This window comes from Macaca thibetana, chromosome 15, assembly GCF_024542745.1.
Source record: "Macaca thibetana thibetana isolate TM-01 chromosome 15, ASM2454274v1, whole genome shotgun sequence".
Taxonomy (NCBI): domain Eukaryota; kingdom Metazoa; phylum Chordata; class Mammalia; order Primates; family Cercopithecidae; genus Macaca; species Macaca thibetana.
The window spans coordinates 2,856,013-2,875,190 of NC_065592.1; the positions used below are offsets into that span (position 1 = coordinate 2,856,013).

Below are 19,178 nucleotides of genomic sequence, written 5' to 3' on the forward strand. Positions count from 1 at the left end.
TTGAGGCATGGCTATGCTGAGGTTGATGCTCTACCCCTTCACAGACTACCAGGGAGGCCACCACCAGCCCAGGGCCAGGCTGCCCTCGGGGCCCCGGTGGCTGGGCTGGGGCCGGCCAGACTGAGCTTGGGAGACATCCCTGCAGCATGGCTTGCTGCTCACCCCAGTGACTATATATGGGCACTTTCAGGCCCCTTTGTTCCCCGCCCCCAGCCCTGCCTGCTTCCCAGGCACAGGGGCAGGAGCTGGGCGGGCCCAGGAGCTCGCGGCCGTCCATGGCGCTGTGCCCTCCTGGATGCCAGGGCCCCGCACTGGGGGAGGGGAGGTTCCTCTAGAGAGACCCAGAGCAGCCTCTCCTCCCCGTGGGTCCCTGCAAACCACGTCTGGAGAAAAGCCTGCCTCTCGTTCTCCCGGGAGACTCCATGGCGGCCTCCTCTTAAAGGGTAATGAGCCTCACTGGGATTCAGTCACTTCACCGGCCCAACGGCCCCCAGGCCAGCCCCAGCCGGCGTGAAGGCGGAAAGGTCGGGCTGCCCACATTCAGCCTCCAGCTCCTCGGAGGAGGCAGAGGATGCTACTCTGTAGCAGGATGGCCTCAGGAAGGACCTCCTCACTCAAGGTCACACAGCCCGGGCTGGGCGTTCTCCCAGGAGACCTGAGCCCAGGGTTCTGGCTGCCAAGTGCTCCAGTGGGGACCAGGCCCAGCAAGCAGACACTGGGGATGTGGTGGGGCCCCAGGAGCCCCAGGTCAGGGTCCCAAATGCCCTCCCCTACTCAGCTGATCCCCTGTGTGGACAGAAGTGAGTGCCGGACCCAGAGTTCATGTCCCCAAATGACAAGCGTCCAATACTTCCAGACAGACACCTTCATGCCCGCCCACTGCGCCCTGCTGAGACCCTGTGTAAGGGTGTGTGCTTCCAAAACCCAAACTGTAAACAACAAAGGCAGGAAGGCCACAGCTGAGGGAGCTGGGGCTCCCAGCAAATGGGCAGCTGCAGGTGACACAGTAAGGGAGCCCCGGCCAGCCAGGAAGCATATTTTACAAATGATCTCATCTCACCAAGCGCCAGAGCTGGTGAGAGCAAGGATTTGCTAAAAAAGAAACAGAGGTCGCCAGGATCCTGCCCTGCGAGAGAGGCCGGCGGGGAGGGGGCGGGGGGCAGGCGTGCAGCAGCAGCCCCCGGCCTGGGTGACCCCGCATTCCGGCCCCCAGAGCCAAGGCCCAAACAACCTTCCAGTCACATCTCCTCGGTGACTCTGGACAGGCTGAAAGGGAAACGAGATCCACCTGGGGATTAGGGGGCACCTCGGGGAGGCCGGCGTGGGGGCCACACACAGCTCTGAACTGGGGTCCAGTGAGGAGATAAGAGTAGAGAAAGGCTGGCCAAGCTCCCCCACCCAAGGCCCGACTGCCCACCTCTGGGAGGACCAAGAGCGTGCCCAGAAAGGGTGCCAGGAAAGGAACGAAATGCTGGGGAGAGGGCACCTCGGGGAAGGCCCAAGACCTAGGGAGCTGGGTCTGCAGACACTCACTGCCAGGGAGCCTGACTGGAGATGGGGTGAGAGGCCCCAGTGAGCCAGCTCTACAGGTTCCCATGCCCCCTCATCAGCCCCCAGTCAGACCAGACCCAATCAGACCTCACAAACTCCCGCACCTGCCCACGCACATCAGACGATGGCTCAGGTCCAGCGTCCAGACAGGGACTAGCACTACTTCTCCCCTGTCCTGGAGGACGCTCCACGGCCTCACACCATGGGGCTTTGCCTCCCCTTCGAGCCAGGCCTGGAAGCCCAGCCCCAGGTTTCCTCAGCCCAGGCCAGAAAGGTCACCCTGAAGTGGAGAGTGGCCTATCTTGTCCTTAGAACCACAATGGGAGGCTGGCCAGCCTGGGCCATTGAGGCAGGGACATGCACTACCAAGGCAAAGGTGGACTGGGCTGGGGGAGCGGCAGAGTCAGGGGGCCCCAGAGTCAAGTTCCCAAATGTGTTCATTACATTGGAGTCCGTAGAAGGCCCCAGTTCTCCGGAGAAACATGCTGGTGTAGCCTGGGGTAAGGGGTGCCACCTACCCCCCGCCGCCGTGGACTCGGAGCCTCGTCCCACCGGCCACAGTCCACCTGGACCCCGGAACCCACTACATGACCCTGCAAAGGGGATGGAGTGACCCCAAGGGGCTGTGAGATGCAGAGAGGCAGCCTGGGGACAGTGTGTGGAGTTGGCTAGGACAGGGCTGGCTGAGAAAGGAACATGGGCTCTGCCCCACTGACGGTGGCTGGGGCCAGTGGGCACTCAGTGCCCTCTGCGTTCCAGGGACACAGGTCAGAGGCACAGACCTCAGAGGAAGGGGCACAGGGTGGAACCCTGGGAACTCAACATCCCGGAAAGGATGACACCCTGGTTCCCTGTTCCATCCCTCAGGCCTGGGAGACCACACTGCCCACAAACCAGGAAAGCAGGACTCCAGAGGCGGAGGCCAAGAGGAGCGCAGGCCTGGAAGAACCGCTCAGCACCAAGATCGCCACTGTTGTTTCATGAATAATGCAGCCTCATGCTTTAATTGGAAAACACAGGAAGAACTGAAGAATTTTTTAAAAGTCACCACCAGCCCCCCGGCCAGGGCAGAGCGGCCTTGCACACCCTTCCAGCAGCCGATGGTAAAGAACAGAGCCTGTTCTCCAAGCCTGCAGCAGCCCAGTTCCCACTGCTCCCAGCACGAGATCTCCCCGGGGGTGCCTCTGCCGCAGCGGCCACCCTCCCGCCAGGCCGGGGCCAGCGCCATCGGGCCCTGGGTGTGACCACTGCGAAAGGATCCCTGGCCACTAAGAGGTGACAAGTGGTATCTTGTTCCACTTTCTGTGCCCATTCCAAGTGGCTTTGCTGAAAGGACAGGGGGCCACCACCTTGGGTGGCAGCTTCTTTAATTTCCTCGCCTTGGACTCTGGCTCGGCTACCACCCAACGGTGACCCCAAGGGAAAATGCCAAGAAGCCTCTCGAAGGGAGGAGCTGGGAAAGGCCCCACAGAGGACCGGAGGGGTGCTCCGACGGTGGCTGGGTGAAGAAGGGGTGGGTGGCTGAGAGGTGGCGGGGGCTGCCTGAACCCTGACCTAACTCTAGGTGCCCCTGCTGGGGGTGCTACAGGCTAAAACACCCTGCAGAACGCTGAGCTGAGTGTCCCATTGGAGAACAGGAGGGAAGGAGGTCAGGAGTCCGCCAGAGGAAAAGAGGGGTGGGTGGGAAGAACGGGCGACCTGGAGGGACAGGGACCCTGGCAGGAGGCAGGAGAGGGCGGCCACGCTGGCAGGCGGGAACACCAAGGTGCACGCGCTCCCGGAGGCAGCTCCACGGGATGGGAGTCCGGGCTGCCTCGGGCGTCCACGGGTCAACACCCCCGCCACACACAGAAAGGAACGCACAGCAGAGAACACAGCTCAGGGCACCCAGCGGCCCAGGGAGACGGGCCCACCAGCACGTGGGTGAAACACCTCCAATCGGGAGGCCCCGCGCGGGGGTTGGGGGAGGGAGTGGAACGGCCTGGGAGGCCAACTCCAGGGACCGGGCCTCGCGGCCCGCAGACCCACAGGTTTAAGCGGTTCCACGACGAGAGTCCAAGACCAAACTTCCCCCAGAGCCTGGCAGAGGGGCTGGGAGGTGACCTCTGACCTCCGACCCCACACGATCCCAGCAAGAGAAGCAGGAAACTCAGTCAGAAGGCCTCGGTCCGCCCTGGCAGTGCGGGGTGCGCGGCGGGCCCCAGGCTCCGCTGAGTTTCTTAGAGAAGAAGCTGGGGGCCCCCGACCTCAGCTCCGCAGAGGCATAGAAGCTGGCGAGAGGCGAAGCCCCCTTCCCCTGCGGCTGGACCCCAGTTTCTCCCCAGGCTGGGACCCGCGTGGGGGAGGAGCGGAAGGCGGCGACGACCCACGAACGGGCCCACCTGGACCGGGAGGGCGAGACGCCGGCCCGGCTGGGCCAAGCTGCTGCGCAGATGCGCCGGGAGGGGTGGGTCCCTCTTCCCTGGCCCCGGGCCAGTCCTGCCCGAGCTTCTACACCCGGAGGGCCGAATCGGCCAGTCGGGTCCCAGGGGAGGCCGCGCGGGTCCCCAGAAATCCAGGGAAACCCAGCGGGCGGTGGGGAGCGCCCCGGGACGCCTGGAGCCGGGGTCTCCCCAGAACGCGCGGCGCGGCGTCCCGGCCCGGGGTCGCGGGCGCCTCAGCCGAGACCTCCCGGCCCCGCCCGGCCCCCCTCCGCGGGCTCCCGAGGCCGGTTCCCGCGCGCACGCCCGGGCCGGCGCGGAACTCGGCCGCACCCGCCCCGCGCGGCCGGCACTGCGGCAGGGGGCCCGCGCCAAGTTGGGCGGCCGCGGAGTTTGCGGGAAGTGCGGGCTCGGCCCGCGGGACGACCCCGCCCGGCGGCGTAACCCGGGGGCGGCCGCGCGCGCCAAGTTGGCGGTACCTGCGGGCGCCCGGCCCGGTCCGGCCTGGGCAGCTGCGGCGCGCCGCCCGCGGCAGGAAGTGCTCGGCGTCCCGGCGCTCCGGCTCCCATGGACTTTCTCCGACCTCGCCCAGCACCGGCGGCCGCACCGCGGCGGGGGCGGGGCGGCGGCGGGGGAGGTGCCCGCGGGCCGTTAAAGGGACAGCGCGCCGGCCGCGCGCGCGCGCACTGGCAGCCAGGTGGGCGGCCGGGGCTGGGGGCCGGGGGCCGGGAGGGTCCCAAGTGGGGACCGGCGGAGCGTGGGGAACCCCGAGCGCGGGGGAGGGAAGGCGGCAGCTCCTCGCCCCTCGTGCGTCCTCCTTCCGGAGCTGCCGGCGGCCGACCCTGCGCGGGACACCGGGCGGGAACCGGACGCCGCGGCGCAGAGGACAGGGCTCGGCTGCCGGGCCGGGGAAGGACCAGGAGTGCCGCCCTCCGCCCTCCCCGGGCCCTGGCCTCGGCCGGACTCGCTAAGCCCGGGAAAGCCACCGGGCCCCCCTACCCCGCCGCGACTGCACGGTGCAGCCTCCGGGATCCGGGCGGGGGAAGTGCGTGCATCCGCAGCCGCTCTGGACGCTCGGGCGGGCCGTGGAAGACGCCGGTGCGGGAGCGCCCTTGGGCGAACCTCTGCGGCGCTCCGGCGCCCGTCGCTGCCGCCCGGGAACTGCAAGCTGCCTGGACTGGGCCCGGTGCTGCCTTCAGGCCTGGTGTGATCCGGGCGCACTGGCGCGTTGACAGTCATTCTGGCACCGGCCACGCAGCTCTCCGTCTGTGCAAGGCCACGCTCCTGAGGACAGAGGTGCAGTTTTAAAACAAGAACGGAAATAAAACCGACCACACACCCTAAAGGACCCAGAGACCCTGCCTCAGCTGCCCCCGCAACCTGGTGCCTGAGGTCAGGACAGGCTGCAGTGGTCCTGAGAGGCTGAGCCAGCCTCACTCCCACAGCCTGCTCAAGGGTCCTTGCAGGAGAATGGAGTGATACCACCTCAGTGGGGCGCTGAGGGCGCTGGGAGAAGGGTTAAGGAGATGGCCACCAGCGTCCCCAAGAACACCTTTGGGGCTCTGGGGATCAAAACCTGGGGCTACAGCCCTCTTGGCACAGTCAGCCAAGGTCATTCCCTGGACAAATTATCAGACGCTTGGCCAGGTTCTTGTCACCCCAACCTCAAGCTAGGCCCTTGATCTTGGCCACAGACTGGCCCTGACCCCAATTTTAGGTTCTACTCAGCTCTGTGTCCACAGCACACACACACCCCCCCAGCTCACTCCCTGGCTTGCCCTCTATGGGGGTGAGTATGGAACCCCACAGGGACTCTGGGCTCTCCCCGCAGAGCCCCACCTAGCCCTAAATGCAGTCCCAGGTCCCACACCCCAACCCCCCTCCCCTCCACCACTGCCACTTCCAAACCAGCCCCGCAGTCTACTGGGAAGGAGGCAGGACTCTACAGGCTGGAGACACTCGGCCACACGTGGCTTGGTGTGTGGGCTTGTGGTCCTGGCCCATGAGGGGCAGGGTGAGAGGGACAGGTGAGCAGACAGCAGTTGTGCAGTGGTGTCACCTGGTCAGCACAGGTGGAGGCAGAAGGCCCTGGGCGCCAGGTTGGGAAGGAGGGTTCTGAGTGTCTCCCACGCCCAGGACATGAGCTCAGCAGCCTCAGGGTTCTGGTTCACTGAGCACAGCTCCTCCAAGCCCCTGAGAATGGTGAATCCGAGACAGATGCCTGGAGCTGCTTCCAGCCCTGGGGCAGGCCCCAAGGGGCTACCCACTAGGCCCCCTGGCCCTCTAGGGATGGGACCGATTGTTTTAATCACTTTTATTTTCTAAATATTAAAGACATTCTTCTTTAGTGAAAGATATTTGGAAAGCATTGAAAAGTGTTTAGAAGATAGCAGATACCCAGAAATCAATTCCCCAATTTCGGTATGTTTATATGTATGTACACCAACATATACTTACACCTTTTAAAGCAAACTCTGCATCCCTACTGAATTCCAGGCCTGTGCTACTGAGTATGTACGCCTTACCACATTTAACGTTCACAACAGCACCATGAGGTGAGCTCTCAGTTTATTGCTTTATTTGTTGTTGTTTTGTTTTTGAGACAGAGTCTCACACTGTTGCCCAGGCTGGAGTGCAATGGCGCAATCTCAGCTCACTGCAACCTCTGCCTCCCGAGTTCAAGCAATTCTCCTGCCTCAGCCTCCTGAGTAGCTGGGACTATAGGCGTGTGCCACCACGCCCAGCTAATTTTTGTATTTTTAGTAGAGACAGGGTTTCACAACGTTGGCCAGGATGGTCTCAATCTCTTGACCTTATGATCCACCTGCCTCGGTCTACAGGCGTAAGCCATCAGTGCCCGGCCATTTTTTTTTTTTTTGAAATGGAGTCTAACTCTATTGCCCAGGCTTGAGGGCAATGGCGCAATCTCAGCTCACTGCAACCTCCACCTCCCAGGTTCAAGCAATTCTCCCGCCTCAGCCTCCCGAGTAGCTGGGATTATAAGCATGCGCCACCATGCCTGGCTAATTTTTGTATTTTTAGTAGAGACAGGGTTTCTCCATGTCAGCCAACCTGGTCTTGAACTCCTGACCTCAGGTGATCCACCTGCCTCGGTCTCCCAAAGTGCTGGGATTAGAGGCGTGAGCCACCACACCCGGCCTTATTCTCGTTTTACAGCTTAGCTTGGGGCTCACTCAGGGGTCCCCAGCAGGGCTTGGGCTGAGTGGGGCTCACCCTGGGTGCATCCTCCGTATTTCCTCCCGGTGTTTGATCTTGTTGATTCCTGGCTGGTACAAGGGCCTGGTGGCCACGGTCTCAACTGAGCATAGCAGCTCCACTGCTATGGGTCTCCAGCTCAGGGAGGCCCCTTCCGGGATCTGGGCCTGAGTTCTCACGGCCTTATAGCTTGATTTTTCCCCTTCCATCCAGAAAGCATCGGGCAGGGGGTAAGGGGAGGTCACAAGCCACATCTGCAGACACTGCAGAGCCCCTGGGTGCACTCAGGAGCCATACACAGAGGACCAACCTATTGGCCTGGACACCTGCCTGTCCTCCCCTGGATGGCAGAAGCCTTTGGTGGCTCTCCAGGTGCTGCTGCCATTGTGCGGGTGGTGACATCCCACCCCAGTCTCAAGCCAGATCCAGTCTGTGCCCATCCTAACAGCTTTGTGTTAAAGTCATGTCGGTGCCACCCTCCTGGTCCGCAACTGCCCTGTTCTCCAGTGACTGCCACAGTCCCGCTGCCGGTCTCTAGCTTCCCCTCCAGCCCTGCCCCAGCCTGTCACCACACAGCAGCACAGGGCTGTTTCTAAACCTGTTGGATTACCCCCACCTGCTCAGAACCCCCAAGGGCTCCCCAATGCACTTCTTACTCAGAGCACAAGCCCAGGTGATTGGGTGACCAGGACCCAGCTCCCTACCCCCGCCTCATACCCCGCCCCACCCATGCCCCACATCCCTCCTCACATCCCACATCTCACATCCCTCACCCACGCCAGTGCCTGCTCAGCTGTAGCCAGGCTGGCTTCTGCTGCACCTTCTGCCCCAGGGCCCCTGCACCTGCTGTTCCCACTGTCTGAACCTTCTGCCCCTGTGTCTCCAAGGCTTGCTCTGTCACTTTCTTTGAGTCTCCGCCCCAATATCCCTGGCTCAGGAAGCCTTCCGTGACCCTTCCTTATGCAAGAGCCACACGGCCATTGGCAACAGGCACCTGGACCCCATCCCGACACTGGTCCACCCTTGGCTTCCATTAGCACAGTCTCCCACTTGGTCCACTGTCTCATCACTGGCCGAGCGGGGTGCTTGGCACAGAGCAGGTGCCCTGAGGACTCTCAGAATTGGAGCCTAGGCTCCATCTGTCTCCACCCTGTTTCCTGTGCCCCGTCCCCCGCACCTGCCCGAGTTCTGGTGCCTCTTCCCCGTCCTCAAAATGCCCAGGGAGCTCCTCAGCAGAAAGGGAAGTAGCAGGTGGGGGGCCTCAGGTGCCTTCCTGGTGCTGCTGTTCAGGTCAGCCCTTGGCCAGGACTGTTGGGCTGAGAAGACCCCACCAGGACCCGGAGCCTTTCACCATCCCAGCACAGGCTCTCTAAGCTGTGCTGCCAGGACAGCTCCCCAGAGTCAGAGTGCGCCCCTGCGCCCCTGCACCCTTGCACCCCTGCACCCCTGCACCCCCGCAGCAGGAGGACAGCCAGAAGGCTTCCCTGCCCACTCTCTCGCTTGCATCTCGCCTGTCAACACAGAAGAGAGGTGCAGAACAGCCTTTGGTGAGACGGCCGGTGGCGCCGCTGTCTCAGGAGGAAGCCGCTTTCATTGTCTGAAGAGCAGTTCACCGGGGGCAAGAGAAACCATCTGATTTCGGTCCAGTCCTCTGCCTTCCTGGGGCAGGGCTCGCCGGTGAGGGAGGAACTTCCTGCTCACTGGGAGCCTCCGTGGTCCCCCCCCAGACACCCAAGTCCCAGCAGTGGGGTTGGAGAAGACGTGGTGAGGCCCCTGGCCTTGTGGCTTACATGCAGCAGATGATAAAGGCCCCATGAGACGCGTGCGCTCAGTGAGACGGCTGGAGAAGGCTGCTTCCACTGGAGGGATGGGCTGAGGAGGAAACGAGGGAGTGGGGGACCCTCAGGGGTCGGGGGGTAACAGGAAGCCCTGCCTGCTGGGGCCTGCACCCTCAACTGCACCCAAGGGGGCCCTGTCCTGTGAAGCTGCCCCAACGCCTGGTCTCAGAGGGCTTGCGGTCTAGCAGGCAGCACGGGGAAGGTGTGGCAGAGGTGAAGAGCGGTGGTGTGTGTGCCTGGTGGTGGGGGGGGGGTGTGCGGGGCGGTGGGGGGTGTGTGTGTGGGTGACCGACGGGGGCGGGTGTTTGTGCTGGGCGGTGGGGGCGTGTGTGCGGGGTGGCGCAAGGGCGGGGGGCTGTGTGGGGCGGGGGCTGGGGGTTTGTGCGGGGCGGCGGGGGGAGGGGGTATCTGCGGGGGCAGCGGGGGCGTTTGGGGGGGTGGCAGGGATGTGTGTGCAGGGCGGGTGGGGAGTGTGTGCAGGGTGGCGGGGGCTGGTGTGTGTGTGTGCGGGGCGGTGGGGGCCTGTGTGGGGGGCAGCTGGTGGGAGGGGTGTGCGAGGGTGGCGGGGGCCTGTAGTGGGGGCAGCGGGTGCGAGAGGTATGGGGGGGGCGGCGGGGACCTGTGTGTGGGGCGGCGGGTGGGAGGGGTGTGCGGGGTGGGGGGGGCGTGTGTTGGGGGCAGTGGGGGCCTGTGTGGGGGCCAGCGGGTAGGAGGGGTGTGCGGGGCGGCGGGGGCAGGCCCAGGGCCATGGCCTCCGGACCAGAAAGGCAGAGACTGACTTGGGCTGGGTTCTTTCTCTTTTTTTTTTTTGCCTTTTTTCCTAAATCAAGGTGAGATTCACGTAACCTGACAGCAACCACTGTGGAGTGAACAACTCCGTGGCATTTAGCACATTCCGGGGCTGTGCGTCCGCGGCGACCAGCTCCCAAGCCGCCTTCATCCCTGCCCGCTGTCTCCCCCGCTTCCCAGTGCTCAGGAGTCTCCCGGCAGCGCCTCCTCCATGCCCTGCACTAGGCCCCCTCTTTGTTTTCTGAGTGCTCGTTCCTTCCTTCCATCATAATCCGTGGTTGCATATCAGGGTGTCGGTTTCACTCCCATCCGTCCTAGAGAGAGGCTCCAGGAAAGCCCCGGCTGCTCCCACAGCTCCCTTGTTAGGGCCCTGCTCTGTGCCAGCCTGAGGGTGGAGCCGCTGAACCAGCCCTTGCGATTGGGGGCTAAGCTGGGCCCACCAGCCTCACCCTGGGCCCTGGGTGCAGCCCCCAAACTTACAGTAGAAGCCAGGCCCAGTGTTTCACCAATTGGGGTTTTTGCCTGGTACCTCCAGCTTGGGGTTCAAATTGAGCCCATTACCCCTTTTATTACTAAAATAGTCCTGATCCTGTAACCCCCAGGCTGCTCCAGGGGGCAGCCTCCTCCTCCTGTAGGAAGTCAGCCCAGGAGCCCAGGGTGGTGCCTGCTGAGTCGTGGAGAAGAGCGAGGGGCCAGGGTCCCCAGAGTCCAGGGGACGAGGGCTGTGCACAGCAGAATGGCCCAGAACACTGGACAGGGCCTCACCCACCTGTCCACCCAGAGACTGAGGCCACATTCCAGCCAAAGCCCCACTCAGAACATCAGGCCTTGGCAGGTCCCTGGGGAGTCCACCTTGAACACCACCCCTCGGGGTCCGGAGGCAGCTCCGGGGGAAACCACCTCCGCTTCAGTTCTGCAGCCAGCTCCTAGAAGGTGTGCAGTTTGCAAGGCCAAGCCCAGCTGGCCCCACCCCCACCACCGGGTGCACTGGTTGCGGTTCCACACACCTGCAGGACAATGGGAGATGCAGGCAGGCCCTGCGTCTCCTGACGAGCTGGACTGGGCCCCTGGTCACTCCCCCACTGCCATTTCTTTCTTTAGGGCGGTTATTCTAGTGAATGGGTTCAAAGCCTGGGCTGGACCGCCCTGGGCCCTCCACCCCTTGGGGGGTCCCCATCCTGTCTAGGATCCTGCTGGACAACAGGGCACTTCTATGGGCCTCAGATGCCAAGGACACCTGGCATCCTGGTGGCTCTTTTGGGCATCACTGTTGTGGCCACCATGAAGCCCAGTGTGCTGATCCCGGCAGCTCGCGCCTCTGCCTGCTGGGCTGACCTTTGAGGCCTGTGTCCACACCAGGCACTGGGCTGCGTGGAGGGGACAGGGCTAGCTCCAGGAGGCCGGAAGGACCCAGCTTACCCTGCAGTGAAACTGTCCCTCTGTGCTCAGAGATGTCCCTCCCAGCCTGAGCTGCTGACCTCACCCACTCCTCAGCTGGGTCCCCCCACTCACACTATTCCTTGCAGCACAGTGGGCTCTCCCTGAGCTGCTGACATAGGGCCTTTGCACCCATAGCTCCTCTGCCAGCACCCCTGTCTCTCTGCAGGGGCAGGTGAGCTCCAGCTCATCCCCAAAGCCCAACTCAGGACTTCAGGGAAGCTGTCTCTGAGCTCCGGTGGCTCTCCCAGCACCAGGCTCCCTCCTCAGGGCCCTTGATGCAGCTGAACTGACATCCCCCCGCCCCCCAGATGAAGAGACACCACTTGCTGGAGGAGCCAGGAACCTGGTGGACACAGCAGAGGCCTCTGCGGGTTCCCTGAAGGGCCAGATTTTGGGCCCAGTTGGCCCAGAGGTTAAGTGGCCAGCAGGGCTGCAGGTGAGGCTCTCCGTCCTTCTGGGGTATGTGGGCGGGCCGGCACCCCCGACTCCCAGGAGGGGCAGGAAGGCACCTGGCCCCCTTGAGAACAAGGTCACTGGCCCCTGCTCCTCTGGGGCTCCTGTTCTAGTAGCAGGTGGCAGGCTGGTTAAAAAAGAGACCCAGGTCTGCTATGGAGGAGGCAGGAGGTGGCGAAGGAAGAGGCTGGGCCAGGACTGCGTCTGGATGGAGCTGGCGGCTGAAGGGGAGCCTCCTGAGGTCTGGTTGCAGGGGAGAGGGTTCTATGAGACCCGCTGGGTTCTCTCCCTGGGGTCCAGTGAGGGTGGGAGTGGCAGTGGAGGGGCCGTGAAGGTGGAGCCAGGAGGAACGAGGAGGGCTGGGAGGGAAGGGGAGTGTTCAGACTGAGGTCGGGCAGGTGGGCCCGCGAAGGCCACCCTATGTCCTGGGATAGGGAAGATGAGGACGAATGGGCCGCTGTGGCCATCCAGGTAGGGACAGGCAGTTGCTGCTGGGTTCTCAAGTGTCCAGGGAATCAGGGCCAGACTGGGCTTGGGTCAATGATGCAGGGGTGGTCTCTATGGCTGGACAAGGTCGCTGGGGGCTGGAGGTCACTTGGGGTAACCATTGCTCAAAATCCGCCCCTGGTTCCTGGTCCTGTCTTAACCTCTTGCATCTAGCCACAGCTGCCTTGCCCTTCTCCACCTTCTTCTAGTGGCTCTGGAGCCTCGCTGCTCTCCTGGGCTTTCGCACCTCCTGGATGCTCTCTGCCCACCCTCCATCCCTTGAGATCCCCAGGGCAGAGCAGCTGCCTCTAGGAAAGGTGGAACCATTGGAATCACAGGGTCCCGGGGCCAGACCTGCTGAATCCAAATCTCAGGCGACCAGTGTGCACGCTGGAGTCCATGATGGAGTCTGGGGGGCAGCCTCTGAACCCAGCCCATCCTCTGCTCCAAGCTGCAGGTGCTGGGACTTGCTGGTGCCTGTGGAGCCGGCTCAGGATCTGGCCCTGGGAGGAAAGGGAGGCTCTTGGTCATCCAAAGGTGCTGTGGCACAAGGGTAAGTGAGGGAGAAGAGCATCCCAGGGTGGCGGAGGTGGCGGGAAGGTCCCCACCATGAGAAGAGGGACGTGGCATGTGGGGCCCCTCTGGGCTGGGGGTGCAGACAGTGCAGCACAGGTGCTAGCAGAGCCCTTTCCTCCAGGTGCCCACAGTCAGGCCAGACTCCGCCTATTCACCCTGGCGCACCCCAGTGGGATGAATGCCGCCCCCACGCCCTGTGCATAGGGACCTCTGGGGCGGGGAGGATGCCCTGAGGTGTCCATGCTGCACCCCTGGCCTCCTGCCAGCCAGCTTCATGGCTGTCTGTCTGCCAGGATTCAGGGAACTCGGAAGGGCTGGAGGGGAGGCCGGGTCCCAGGAATGCATCCCAGAACAATCCAGAGCATCTATGCAAAGGACCCAGTGCCTCTGTGCAGTGGAGGGATGGGGAAGTGGGGCATCGCCCGGGACTCGGGCTTCAATTCCCGAGTAACAACGAAGGGCCGGGAAGCCACACTGCTGAGCGCCTGCCCAGATGCTGGGCTCGGGGCACTGCCCTGCTGCTGCTAGAGCAGTGCCCCGAGCCCCCAGCAAGTGCAGCCAAACACTGCCCATTTCTGTGACCTTCGTGCCGGATGCCCGGGAATGTGGTCTCAGGAGAGAGCGAGCACTGGTGTCCCACCCCCTCCTGCAGCTCACTCCCCTCCACCCCTGCAGCCTACCCATGCAAGCCCAGGGCTTCTCCAGGTACAGGGAGCTCACCTGGCTCCGGGCAGGGTGTGCCAGCCGGTGTGCAGGTGCACAGCCATCTGGAGGTGGCTGCTCTGTGACAGAACGGCCCCTGCTTTAGTGTCCATGGGGGAGGGTGTTTCCTTTTTTTTTTTTTTTTTTTGAGACGGAGTCTCGCTGTGTCTCCCAGGCTGGAGTGCAGTGGCATGATCTCGGCTCACTGCAAGCTCCGCCTCCCGGGTTCACGCCATTCTCCCGCCTCAGCCTCCCAAGTAGCTGAGACTACAGGCGCCCGCCACCACGCCCGGCTAGTTTTTTTTTTTTTTCTTCTATTTTTAGTAGAGACGGGGTTTTACCGTGTTAGCCAGGATAGTCTCGATCTCCTGACCTCGTGATCCACCCGCCTCGGCCTCCCAAAGTGCTGGGATTACAGGCTTGAGCCACCGCGCCCGGCCTGGGAGGGTGTTTCCTGGTGCTTCTTACATACAAGCTGAAGGACAGAACAGGCAGCTGATGATCACATAAACCACCTCACTTCCAAAAACCCTGGGCACGTTTGCTTTTATTCTAATTCGCCTTACCAGGACCAGGACAGGAATGTCTATCAGTTTCAAGTCCTGCTAATCTGCTCAAGCACTACTCTACTTGAAGCATGCATTTGCTTCAGAGATTCCTAAATTCCCCTAGGAAAGCAGCATCTGGGTGGGCCTGCAGCTCTGCCCCACTGAGAAGGTCTCACTTTCCTCAGTTTCTCTGGCCTGGGCCTTGTGTCATCTGGTAGACCCCGCTCCACTGGCGGCTGAGCCAGGACCCAGTGTGGTGGATCTGGCCGATGGCGCCAGCACACCGGCACCGCGGGGGTCAAAGGGGACCCCGGCAGCTCAGATGCGGAGTGCATGGTGGGGTGGGTGGGGAGCGCTCACTGGCTTACAGACCAACCCGGCAAGCAGGCCCAGTGTGCTCCTGAGGGCAGAGCCAGGGTCTCCAAACCACCGGCCTCCCTTATTTTGCTTTTCCCCTCATCTCTGTGGTCCTGTGGTTAAAGTGAGGGCCAGGTGTCCTCATCTCGCAGCTGGAAGTCGCTGAAGGCTGGTCTGGAGATAGAGACCTGCTCATCTGGCCCCACACTGCTCCCGGAAGGCCCCCTTCTCTGGGCAGCCTCTGCTTCCCCAGGACCATCTTCTCTGGTGGACAGCAGGAACTGAGGGGCACAGCAGAGCTGACCAGCTAGGGGGGCTGCATCCCTGTCCCCAGGAGGAAGCACCATTGCAGATGCTGACCCGAAAGCAAGAGTGTTGTGACCCAGGCCCAGGAAGGCTGGGGTGAGACCCTGCTGTCCAGGCCCTGCACGGCCTTAGGCTGGGGCAGTTCGTCCAGGGAGAACAGAGCAGGGATGGAGCTTGGGGGAGCTGCCTGCATGGTTGGATGTGGCTCCTTCCCTGCCACTTCTCAGCCTTGCTCTGGCCTGCCACAGTGGTGCCCACAGAGTCTTGGCGGAAAGAACAGAACATCCCACGGCCCTGAGCCAGGTCCCTGGAAGGATGGTGACCTGGGGCATCTGCTGTGCCCTGGGCCAGCTGGCATGGGCATGGAGCGTGCTGCATCACCCTCTGAGGAGGAGGTCGGCTCCCACAGGGCCTGGGACATCTGTGGGCGCCTCGTCAGGCGAGTTTGGGTCTCTTTCGCAGAAGAAAACTGGGTGAGTATTTTGGTTCTTGTCAGCGGTTGCAAAGCCCGTGCCTCCCTCTGCTCCTGAATTAGGGCAGTGCCGTTTTGGGTTCCGTATGCCCTCCCTCGGTTTAAACTGGATGCTCTAATCGTCTTCCTCTTTTGTCCTAAATTTCCCTCTAATGTTTTATGCAGCTGTAAAGCAGCTGCTGCCTCCTGCTCCAGAGAAGGCTGAGGGTCGGGCGGCTGCAGTGACTCACTTCCTCCTGGGAGACACTGCAGAGCCCCTTGGCCAAGTCAGGCTCAGGGGACAGCCAGTGCCCTTTGCAGGACACGTGAGAGCTGGGCTTGGGAAAGCCTTCGGTAGCAGCTAGAGGTTCCCAGGTAGGACAGACGGAAGGACGTCAAGGGGTCAGGTCCCAAACAGCAGGGCTGCCTTTCTGTGGTGTGTGTGTGTGTGTGTGTAGGGGGTAGTTGTTTTTTTTTTGTTTGTTTTTGAGATGGAGTCTCACTCTGTCGCCCAGGCTAGAATGTAGTGGCACGATCTTGGCTCACTGCAACCTCCAACTCCCAGATTCAAGCGATTCTCCTGCCTCGGCCTCCCAAGTAGCTGGGATTATAGGAGCCCGCCACCACGCCCAGCTAATTTTTGTATTTTTCACAGAAACGGGGTTTCACCATGTTGGCCAGGCTGGTCTTGAACTCCTGACCTCAGGTGATTCACCCACCTCGGCTTCCCAAAGTGCTGGGATTACAGGCATGAGCCACCGTGGCTGGCCTGGGGGTGGGGTTAGTTGTAAGTCAGCGAGAGGCAAGCACAGCTCCCGTGGGACATCCTGCCCGCCAGAGGACGCACTCGTGGAGGCCTCGGCTGGCCCTTGGCACAGTCATTCAGAAAGTGGGTCCTGAAGGCCTGCTATGCACGAAGCCCCGGGGACCCGTGGGACAGCAGCGTGTTCTTTTGTTTGTTCGTGTTAGGCTCAGAGCTCCCAGAGAGGGTCTAGCATCCTTCTACAGACCCACTCCTGAAGACGCCCCCCACCCAGGATACATCCCTGAGAACAAGCCCCGGGAAAGGGTTTGGGCCACAGATGGCCTTGCTGCCCTGGCCCAAGGTCATTAGATCTGCCTCGGGCAGGGCCTGCAGCCAGTCCCTGGCACCCTCCCTTGAGGAGAGGGTCTGCCCAGTCTTGGTGGCAGGAACGGGGCACCAGCCTCCAGTGCTGCTTCTGTGATCCCATGGCCCAGACCCAGACCCTGACCCAGGCCCCGGGAAGGCAGTGACCCAGGAATCTGGAGATCCCTGGCCCACCGTGGCAGCCACGCCACAGGTGACGTCAGGAGCCCTCCCCTGAGTCCAGCCCCAGCCCTGGTTCCTCCTCCCTGAACTTCCCACCTGGGGACAGAATGCCAGCCTAGGGCTTCCCTTGGGAAGAGCCAGTCCAGCGCCTCACCCCGCTGCAGGCTGTAGGCCCAGCCTCCCTGGGTTCCTGCCCCCTTATCTCACAGGAAGAGCTGTGCCCAGAGAGGGGCAGATGGCCGCACAGCCCCACGAGGGGCTGCGGAGCCGTACCTCTTCCTGCCAATCAGCCCAGCGACCGGTGACCCCAAGTGTGGGGACTGCAAAGGGAGTGCTTGCCCGTCCGCGTTTGAAAACAGACTTTTTCCCGGCAGGAACACGGGACTCACCTGCCAATGGCTACCCAGGCAGAGGCTTCCCTGTTCCTCCAGGGGCCAGAGTCCCTCCGTTTTTTGGGGGACCATCTGAGGGAACACAGGAAGGAGCCGTGGATGTGGAGGGCGGCCGGGCCAGGACATAAAACATGACAGCAGAAAACCCTCGGACACACAGATGCCACACACCCACACGCACATACGTGCACACATACATGTACCAGGCACGCGCCCCAGCCAGGTGAAGGAGGGTGAGGGTCAAACCAGGCTGCACCGAGCACCCGTGGTGGCTCAGCTCCGGTTGGCCCAGCTCCAGGCTGTGAGGAGAAGGGAGATGGCGGCATTCTTTAGGATGCTTTTATCCACTATGGGAGCAGGAAGACAGCCAGGGTTATCACAGCACAATTTGAAAAACATACAAATAATTCATGTCAGCATGATGTCAGGGTGTTGTAAATAATGAATCCACACTTAAAACCCAGATTGATAGCTTCAAAGGGCAGCTCCCACCCCTGGACAGGTAAGCAGGGCGCAGAGCCAGCCCCTCTTGGTTCTGAGAAGCAAGCTCAGAAGAGTTCAGGTCAGGGGAGCCCCGGGACCACCCTTGCTGGGAGGGAATGGGTGGAGCACGGCCCACGCAGTGAGCAGGGCCAAGGGTCTAGCAGCACCCGAGTGTTGCCCAAAGGGGAGGGGGAGGGTACCGGCCTGCGTGTGCCTGCTGGGAAGAACTGGAAATCCACATGCTCCTGTTCTGCAAATCCCTTCACCAGGGTGTCAGCCACCAGAGTGGGGAAAAAACTTCTCCTGCCGTGAGAGCTGGGGGCAGGCCCAAGGTGCTAGGGGCTCCCGGGAGGACTGGCCGTGGCCACCCAGGTCAGGATGGCAGTCCCAGGCCTTGGTGGCCAGTCCTCGGCTGCAGACCCCAGTGAGGACAGGGACCTCACCACCCACTGCCAGGCGTCTGAGGCAGCAGTGCCCCCGTTAAACCTGAGATGGCCAGGCGCGGTGGCTCACGCCTGCAATCCCAGCACTTTGGGAGGCCGAGGCGGGTGGATCACGAGGTCAGGAGATGGAGACCATCCTGGCTAACACAGTGCAACCCCGTCTCTACTAACAATACAAAAAAATTAGCCGGGCGTGGTGGCGGGCGCCTATAGTCCCAGCTACTCGGGGGGCTGAGGCAGGAGAATGGCGTGAACCCAGGAGGCGGAGCTTGCAGTGAGCCGAGATCGCGCCACTGCACTGAAGCCTGGGCAACAGAGCGAGACCCCCGTCTCAAAAAAAAAAAAAAAAACCTGAGATGAACTTCTGTGGGTCTCTCGGGAAGGAGCCCCGCCCCAGCCTCTGGGCCCCCAGGACGATGGCCGTCACTGAGTGGTGATGTCATGTCGCCCATCGGCCTCCTCTGCCTGTGGCCATACAACAGGCCCAGGCCTGTTCCATCCCGAGGGAGGTGGATCCTGACTGGAGCTGGTAGAGACTTATGGCCACACCCTGCCAAGGTGTGCCCGCTGGGACCTGGACCCAGCCTGTCACAGCACCTCTCCCTGTGCCATCCGCCAGCCCAGGCTTGACTGATCACCGTATGAATATTCATACAGCGTTCTGCCGGGACCGTCGTTAATATTCTGAGAAAGCGGCACGAATGCCCGTCCCTACATTGTGAGCCATGGTCACCGTGCTGCTGATACGATGGTGGCTGTGGATGTTTCGGATGCAACTGTCAGGCCTCCAGGCTTGGGAGGGTGGGGGCAGTACCGCCATCTCCAGGCCCCACCAGCACCCGTCCTCTGACCACAGACCTCCCACCCCACCTGCCCCTGGCCTTCACCTACCACCGTGTCCTTACCTGACCTAACCTCGACCAACGGCACCTTCCTCACCCCCCTCTTCCTCACCTATCCTGCCCCTGCTTCTCCTGCTCTGCTCTGACCCCTCTTCCCTCCCCGCCCTGCATTTACCTCACACCCACAGCCCTCACAGGATGGGGACACCAAGGTCCTCGCATAAACCAAGCCGCTTTACAGAGCCCACTTCCCAAACAGAGCTGGCACCCTCCTCCCCTGGGCCCTGGGGCTGGGTCAGCGCCGACCGGCTCCCCAGGCCTGCCCCATGCCCTCAGCTAGAGACAAACCCAAGCTCATGGGCGCGGCAAAGCCGGCAGGAGGGGCCCTGGGGGCTGTGGCTCACTCCTGCACGGCCCTCCTGCTGCCCTGAGAACCCCTTGGCCCCGGCTGTTCCCATTGGTCGGGTGGGGCTCTGTGGGGCCCCGCCCCACCCGCCCCTTCCAGTCTCCGCCCAGGTCAGGACGGCAGGTGGCTCCAGAAGGGCTGGCCTGAGATAGAGGAACGCGGCCCCGACCTGGGCTATGGGGAGACTC

The 19,178-nt window shown here is 62.5% G+C and overlaps 1 protein-coding gene and 1 long non-coding RNA gene across 2 annotated transcripts in view; both read right to left on the bottom strand.

The window, feature by feature from the left end:
* The window catches only part of UBAC1 (UBA domain containing 1), a 287,889-nt gene that overhangs the window by 169,225 nt on the left and 99,486 nt on the right, over positions 1–19,178 (bottom strand). The window lies entirely within an intron of this gene.
* On the bottom strand, positions 17,224–18,824 carry LOC126937164 (uncharacterized). The gene is made up of 2 exons (XR_007719670.1): positions 18,094–18,824; positions 17,224–17,785 (listed from the first exon to the last, which is right to left on the bottom strand). It is a non-coding gene; the product is annotated as an uncharacterized LOC126937164 (long non-coding RNA).